Here is a 9,582-nt window from a genome sequence, read left to right as displayed (position 1 = left end):
TCTTTTGTATTAGAATGTTATGTATTTGTATATGTTTGGGCTTGTAATGTTCTTTTTGTATGTAACTGAGCCCAAGGCCACTTGTAAAGATGCTCATTGGGCATGATGATATGAAAATGCTTCTCATGCATGCTTCCCTATAAATAGGAAGCATGCCATGAGAGAAATAAGTTTTTGCCAAATTGTCTAACTCTTATCTTTCTCTCTTACTCTCTCTGACTCTCTAAACCTAAACCGAAAATAAACAACTCAAGATCCAAGACCAAAGGTAGCTTGGTGTAATATTCCGCTAGCACCGAGTTTGGTTGATCCAAGACACGTTGTTAGATCCACCCCCGTTGGGACCTACACTTTTTGTATAAAAATAAGCTTAAAAATTTCTCAAGTGAGACTAGAGCCTACAACCTTTTGGTTGAGAGTCATACCCTTTTTGCCACTAGACCAAGCTAGTTATTGTATAATTAGGGTAAAACATTAAATATACGTATTTTTTTCCATAAATATATATAGATAAAAAAAATTTTGTGACCCCGAAAATTAAGTGCTCCGGCCGGTCGCCCACGTTGCCCTACACCCGAGCCGGCCCTGAGTTGGAGTTGGACCACATACAAGTTGAGCATACAATGCACATGCATCTTCACCAAAGGACCTCAACCTGAGTTTGTTCTAGCTTACGCGTTCAACCTCAACCGACCGTTTAGGCATCGTCGCCAATGCTTATTGCATAATTTAGGGTGGTCTTCGAGATTGAGATTCTGAGTGCTCAAGACGAGTACTAAAGAAGGGGTCTTAACACCCCCCCCCCCCCCTCTTCTAAAATGGCCCAATGAAACAAACTATTAGATCATTTACAAGTCCAATATATTGTTAGATTATCTAATGTCTAATAGACTTGTTCATAATTTTTTTAGCCTTATTGGTTTTTTATCTATCATTTTCACCCGAGTTCATCGAAAAAACAAAAAAGAAATTCAGGCCCTCATTAAGACCGAGCTCCATATAAGGTATGAGCCGGCTCTGTTGCATTGTGAAATTTTAAAAGTTAGATTAGGAACTTAGGCCCATACGATGCATCCCATATTCTTTATTAGAGTAGGACAAGAATTCATCCCACTACATTTTTATTAAAAACCTTTTTTTAGACAAATTCAGTTAATAACTTAGGTTACGTCACGAATTGACTATAAAAATAAAAAAGTGAAAATTTGGAGCGTTCGTATAACCACGTATCCTAATACCCTCACAGCCATTTATTCCTTATTTAGACATCAATTAATTCAACAAACACCTTCCCTTCATTCCTACAACTTTCTATATTTTCGTCCCAATTCTCCCTCCTTCCCCACCTTCCCTCAATCCCTTATTAATATTCTCCTGATTGCAACGTAACGTAAGTTAATAATAATATAATATATCTTCATATCCATTTTTCCATATTAGCTTGGATAATTACATTTGATATTGAATTACATTGTCTATAGGTTCATTGAGCGATTGATTTGAACTTGAATCGATCGCTCACGAGACGACATAATGGCCAAAATCGCCATCGAGAAGAGCCTATCTCAGCCGGAACACCAACCGGACATGTCATCGTCCTCGGCCGCTACAATAACCGCTTCCCTTTTAATCGATTCGTCGGTGGTTGATATCGTGCCCAAGGTGGTTGTAAAGTCGCAGACGCGGAACAGGTGCGCGTCGTGCAAGCGGCGTGTGGGCCTCACGGGCTTCACGTGCAGGTGCGGGACGACGTTTTGCAGGACCCATAGGTATAAGAGAATGATCAACCACCTTTTTTATTCACGACTCATAAAATATATATAATATGAGTCAAGCTATTCTATAAAGAATGACAAAAATGAGAAGGATGAGAAGAATTTATAATCACACAAAAAAACCCTTAAAAATAATTTAAAAAATCATAACTCAAAATTTAATAACAAAACGAAAAAAGTAAAAACACAAAAAATGTTTCCAGCATCTTCGTCGTAAAAAAAAATAAAAAATAAAACACAACGTTGAGGGAAAGATCATTGTGTCATTTTGTTTACCATTATGTTTTGTTTTTATTTTCGTCATTGATTGTGTCTTTTTTTTTTCTTGACATTGTGTTTTTTTTCTTTATATTGTGTTATATTACTCAACATTGTGTTATATTTTGCGATCTATTGTGTTTTTGTTCATTTTCTTCATTGTGTCTTTGATCTCAGCGTTATGTCTTCTTCTTCTTCTTTGAATGAGAATGAAGGAGGAAACATTTAAGTTTTTAATTTTTTTTGTTTTTTTTTTATATTTTGAGTTATGATTTTTTTTATTACTTTTTGTTGATGGTTTTTGTTTTTTTTCTTTCTTTTTTTTTTTTGCCATAAATCATTCTTATACTTCTCATTTTTATCTTCCTTTGTATTTTAACCTTTACCTATATAACAAATATATAATGAATTACTAATAAGAACACTTTGCCTATAAGAACACTAATAAGTAATAACAGGTACCCAGAGAAGCATGGTTGCACCTTCGATTACAAGACTATGGGGAAGGAGGCGATCGCTAAGGCGAATCCGGTGATCAAGGGTGCAAAACTGGAGAAGATTTGAGATGATCTCAGCCGTTGATTTATAACCGATCATACGGTCTGGAAAAGGATGGGTGATTGGGTGAACTGGTCGATTGATGAAAGTTTATAAGTTTATACATGAAATTGTTTCTTAATTTCAAATCTGTTGTGTATTAATATTATATTAAATCAATCATAAAATTTGTAAAAAATGACCCAATATATATCATATGACATACTAATTTTTAAAGATATTGTGTTGTCAATAATGCATCCTTTATACTTGAAGACGAAACTATTTTATTATGTTAATTTCTCTTTAATATCAATGTCCTAGCCAGTGAGCTACAACTAGTTTTTCTCAAAATCTCAGTATATATGTAGGTTTCCTAGTACGTATATTGGTTCGTAGGATACTCTTGAATCGTGTACATCACTTTCCGATTTAAGTATTTCGATGATATTATCAGAATCTAAATGGGATAATTCAAATAGTGTACATCACTTTCCATAAATCAGTTACTTCCAGTAGATAGGAAACTTATGTTCTCCAGCCATCCTGATCCGAAGCCATATTCGGAACCATTTTACTACGTATATGGTAATTGATTTTTCGCTTATTCGTTCGCTAGGGGTGCCCCCTCCCTAGGGTTCCTATGGTTAGTCTCAAACATGTGTGCACTCCACGCCTTCTAACTTGTATCGATATTTAATCAAATTTTTTTTTTGGTTCTAAGTAAGTTATAATTAAAGAAAAAAACTTGATGACACAAAAATTATCAACAGCCTCTTCTCTCTTTTAAGGCCTGTTTGTTTGGGTTTGAATGGACCTCTTAATGGTTAAGGTCTGATTCGGCCAGATTTATTGTTTCGTCAAAATATAACATCTTATGGCTGAATGGGGATCTTACCCATTCAGCTAAAAGCAATCGTTGAATGAATCAGACCTAATACACCCCTCCTTCAACACGCGCAACCGTTAATCATCAGCGGCGCTCTCCTGTCGGAGGCCGCCGCCTCTCACCATCGGACGCCGAAGCCTCTCACTGCCGGATCCGCTGCCCGTGTCTTCAGGTTCTCATCTTATCTTATCTTTAGCTTGTTCGTCATGTAATCAATTTATTGTTTCCAATTGCTTTGAATTTAATCGATCAAAAAGATATGGTTCGTTTTGCTAGGGTTCTAATCGTTTTGAATTGGTTAAATCAGGATCTATTGCATATGTTCGGTCTAGTGTTTGTTTTGAGGTGTATGCAAGTTTTCAATAAGTATTCTTTCTTCATTGTGTTTGGTAGTGGAATATTATTATTATTTTTTGGACTCTTCCTTTTGGATTACAAAACTTCGCAAAATTGCTTCAGCTCCTTTTTTTTCTAAGTTGTTGATTTTCGATTGTATATATTATAACTCAGTTGTACATCCACATGCACAAATATTTATAATCCAATTTTTTATATAATTTGTTAAGATTTGATTGATCTAATTCATAAAGTTTTTCTTTTTATAAAGATATTATGAGACCAGACAGTACCTTTATCTCTTGTTATGTAATTTACATATACTTAAGTAATGACATATAGATGCAACAATCATATCGTCAACCTATATCTTTTGGAATCGGGTACAACGGATGGGCCTAGGTTTCATGCGTGCACTCCACACCTTTTAATTTGTGTCGACATTTAATCAAATTTTCTTTTGGTTCTAAGTTATAATTAAAGAAAATAATTTGATGACACAAAAATTATCAATAGCCTCTTCTCCCTTTTAGTCTTTTGCTAGAACACTAGTAATATTTGCCATGCCCGCAATCTTAAACCTCCCTCCACACTCCACTATCGATTGACATCGTAATAAGACCCAAGTTAACATGTTAGCGTGATCAAACCATGTTTGGACCATAGTTTTCCATTTTCTCTCTCTTGAACCCTTTTAATATTCCTAATTTATTCATGAGACAACTATAATTTTCTACTTCCACTCATTTTGATGATACGTTGCTTGTTTTCTATAATTGGTTAACACCACTACAACTTATTTTCTTTGCTCAAAAACCTCCACGAACGGTTATGACATAATCAAGAATTTTCAATTGTCATTCACGCGCGCAGTGACTTACAGTGCAAGCGATAATTTGAGAGTCAATATATAAAAGAAGAAAACAACGTGAAAATACCTTTATTGACGGTTAAAAAATTTCTAGCTAGAAGGTTAACAAATGTTGTATATGATCACCACACACAAGAGGATTGTCTAACATGCAATTGATTTTAGTGTTATCGAAACCATTCTAGTTTAGTTAGAATTACATAAGATAAAACAAACTGAGTATATACATTGTTGCAAGTTAGAAGATGTGAAGTACACATTTCTACAAGACTATGTACATTTCCAACGCTCTTACCCCATTGGTTCAAGGGGGACGAAGCCCTTGGTCCCACAGTGAAATGTGAACATGGATTCAATTGGGCAACATCTTTGGTGGGGTCCAAGGGTGTCTCACCGGTCTTAGGGGCCTCGACATATGACTAACAGTTCGTATCACTTTGTTAATATATCAAAATCTGTTATGCAACGGTACTTGGATAAAATATTACTTTATGCAAATGGATTTAAAAACTCCTTTATCATTTACAAACTTTCTTGTTCATGACAAGTTACAAGGATCCTGTTACAAAATTATCCGAGTCATCCGATTTCATTGCAACTAAAATATACACGCAATACCATTGCAAGGTAATATGATACATGCGGCAAGTTGGACTACGATATACCTACTGTAGACTATATATGTAAGGACCAGACACGCATGTATTTTAGGTTGAGTGTTAGTTAGTAGTTACTACCTTATGTCAAAACGTATTAAGAATTTGAACCAATCCCTTTTAAATATTTTTTCCATATCCATCTATTTAAAAAGAGTAAAACAACTTGTAAACGATAGTATGTGTTCACCCTATCAACCATCAATAATCGTGGTCGTTTTCTTGACACTTGATTATATTCCATGACCTAATTTCATAATATGTCGCTTCAATACTCTAATCATTTATATGATCTTGTCTCGAACCTTTATAGGGTTTGTTTTTGTAGTTTCAAACCTTGTTTTATAATTTTAACCATGCTTTATAATTTAAAACCATTTTCAATAAAGCATTACTTTCCTGATAGGCTGTACATCATAACAAACAGACTTTCATACCCTATGTTTGACTATCCATATTATATTAAAAGAGTCGATTCTTCATCATAGATAAGCGTTCATGTATCAAAACCTCTACTTGAAAACTAATACATACAGTTTATACTTTCAAATAGTTGACTATATCCCCCACTAAGGTCTTATTTTAAATAAAAATTCATTAAAGCAATAACCTTTACCTTATATAAGCTTACCACCAGCTAATCGGTAGGTTTACGACTTTAGATAATCGAGCAAAACCTTCACTCTGATTAAAATGCCATGGCTCGGGCTTCCAGCAAAGCAACACTTGATAGTTAGCTAGAGCCTCGGGTTCTAGATCCAAGTTTGAGAGAGAACATCGAAAAATCGAATGAGAATTCTAACTTCTCATACTAGCTCGCTATTTATAGGTTGTTCCCAGGACCTGTAGCATACCGTTATCGTAACATTCGTTAATTTTCAAACCTGAAAACCCGACTCGTTTTAAATTTTTGGTTTTGTTTTTATTTACATATATAATTTTTATAATGTTATTAATTAATCTCAAGTTTCGTTTCACGTATTTTATATGACATTCGACAATTTTGAACTTTCTCGTAATTCACCTTTCAATCATGTGATCATTTATGCAATTATATTTTTCACCACCCTTGTAGTCTTACATGTTCATTTAAAACATTCATAATCAAATCATCTATTCATGTACATATCTCATGCAATTCATTTGAATTATTTTTGAACTATTTTTATCATCATCATCATCATCATCTTTTCATATGTTATGTTAATTAACTAATAAAAACAATGAATGTTTTACTTACTTAAAACTAATTGAAAGAGTTAAATACTTTGAAAACCTTTTAACCATTTTAATTTTTGTTTTAATTATATTACATATGATTAAATTCCATAAATTCTATAAACATAACAACTCTACAATTTCACTATATAAAGATGGCTAATCCTCCATCATTTTCATACCTCAAATACATTTTTTTCTTAAGTTTGAGAGCACTAACAAGTAAGTTTTATGATTTCATGCATTTTATAGCTTTTGTTTTTATTTTACCTTGAATGTTGATACATGTTCTTCATAATCATGGTACTTTTATAATAAAAATCTTATATTTTGGTTTTAAGAATCACTATGATCATGCATATCCAAGATAAACAATTCGATTTTCTATATATTGGATCAAACCTAGTTATTTTGCAAGAACAAAAATTAATATTTAGCTAAATTTTATAATCCGTTGATCATCATAAACTTTCTTTCAAATAAGATGATTTATACAAAATTGTTTTATTTACATATTTCTTATAATAGAACTAATATACTTGATATTTCTAAATAATTGATTGAGTAAATTAGTTATTGTTTATTTATGTTCAACATAATATAATATGTATAATTTCTTTAAGATAAATCATGAAAAGCCTTTTAACTAATTAATTTACTATGTTACTAAATTAAACAAAACATTTAACCATAAATTATTTTTAATCATGTTATTTAAGCTTATATTAATAAGATATAATTACTCATTTACAAATCATATTTAACTAATAAATATCAAATTGTGCATATAAACTTTAATTCATTTTTGTTAATCTCATTTTAAATAAAAAAATCCTAAGTCCCAGTTTGTCGTATTTTCCTTTACATTTAGACTCGTTGTTAAAATCTAGCATGTGTATATACTTGTTTAGGAAAATTCACCGTGATTCTCCGCCCCATTTGTTTGATTCGTTCAAATATCGTCCTCATTTTCGAGTTGAGTTTCTCACACCCCCTTTTTGATGCTTTTATTACTTTTGGGGGTAGCATATGTATCTTGACAAATTCAAAGCATTATGATTTCGCTTACAAACTACAATTCACTATATGGACTTGTGTGTTTACTTGCTTCAATTTCAAGTGGTGTATGATCATACGCCCCCCCCCCCCCCTTGCACTCAGGTCCATTTGTTTTGAGTGAAAAAGGGACCTCATTATCCGAGTACGTTGGTTGTCTCAACTGGAAAGGACCTTCATTTATTCTTTACACCCAGGACCTTGATTCGAGTGTAAAGAACCCATATTTGTGTTTTTCACAAGTTTCATGAAATTGTATGATTTTTACGTATTACATCAAAATGTGTGAACTCGCCAACTATTCATATAGTTGACATTATTTTATACATATGCTACACGTACTGTTAGTAGAAGATGACATACGAAGAAGACACTAGACTTAGGTTACTTAAACTAATGGACAAACTGTTTAGTTGCATCTATTTTCCTTGTATTTCTTGTTTCAAACTCGTGTACTTGAAGTATAATTTAATTAATGATAATATTGTCGTCTAATAGTGTCACGTGTGTTTTGAGCAATCTGTACGTCACACTCAGGCGTTTTCGCTTAATCCGTGGTGTTACAGTTACACCTTTTGGCGGCGGTCCGCCACCAAACCACAGATACTTCGTCATTGGACATGTGTAAGCCTCTTGATGTGTGAGAAAATATCTACCCTTAGCCAACCATTTGTGGCGCCGCTAGCAGATTACTACGATGATGAGTCACTTGGCTTGCGTCAACATCACTGCATCATCATATATCAGGTGTCGTTCTTGTATTGATTTCTTCGTTGTTAAGTAACAAACCGTTATGCCTATGGGTAGTGATTCACCATGCTTTAAAATCCATAGCGGACCGACATGGGTTTGATAGGGGTTTGCTATCCATGACTTTTCTTTATTTTCAGTTAAACCTTGAACTTTACTTTTACAGTTATTACTATTTGGCCTAAAAATAACATTTTGGGCATGGTATTTTCCTAGTGTTACAAAGGGTGTAGCCATTGGCATGGATCAAACTACTCGGTTAGCACAATAAACTTTCATTTCCCTTGTTAATAGTGCACTAGAAGCTATATCAGATTTCTATGATTGGTGCAAAGTTGCATGGAAATGATGGCTATGTAGTTGTAACAGATCACCAATGGAAACCGGTCGTTAATAACAACTTGGCTATTAGTTGTACCAATGCATAGTGGTGCAAACGAGCTGAGCTGGTCGTGAGCTACTCGAGATTGGCTCGTTAAAAAGCTCGATCGAGCCGAGCTTAATCGAGCCCGAGCCCGAGCTCAAGCCTAAAAGTAAGCTCGTTTAATAAACGAGCCTGAGCCCGAGCTTCACTTATCGAGCTCGAGCCGGCTCGCGAGCCTAAACGAGCTTGCCATTTATATATTTTTTTAAAATATATATTTAATAATTATTAATTGATATATATATAATGTTATAAAAAAATAATTAAAAATAACTAAATAATATATATTATTTTATACATAAATTTATAATAGAAAAAAATATATAAAAATTATTATAATTATATAAAAAAGTAATTGATATATAGTAAACGAGCCGAGCCCGAGCTTGAAAATCACTCACGAGCCGAGCTCGAGCTTTGAAAATAGAGCTCGAAACGAGCCGCGCTCGAGCTCGAGCCCTGTACAAGTAAAACGAGCCGAGCTCGAGCCTAGTCGAGCTCGGGCTCGACTCGTTTGCACCCCTACCAATGCATATGTGACTACGTAATTAGCACTAGCAACTTGGAGCAATGGGTTTTGTTTCCTACAAATATAATTGTCCAACTGTTGATACTTATAATCGTAAGAGTTATTTTTTCATGAAGAGTTGCAAGTTGCTTATGTTCCCCACCTATAAAAGAATGGTCTTGATCTCATTTCTAGTACGTTTTATGATCAAACCTTTCATACTCGCTCTTGGTTTCTTTTGATTTATCGAATTAAAGATTTGAAGTATCGACAAATTATTATATTTTACTTTTAAAAGTGATTA

Source organism: Bidens hawaiensis, unplaced genomic scaffold (assembly GCF_021521415.1).
Source record: "Bidens hawaiensis isolate Kalapana, Puna unplaced genomic scaffold, B.hawaiensis_p1.1 tig00014466_1, whole genome shotgun sequence".
Lineage (NCBI taxonomy): Eukaryota > Viridiplantae > Streptophyta > Magnoliopsida > Asterales > Asteraceae > Bidens > Bidens hawaiensis.
The sequence above is the reverse complement of the archived record's forward strand: the minus strand, read 5'-3'. Positions refer to the sequence as shown.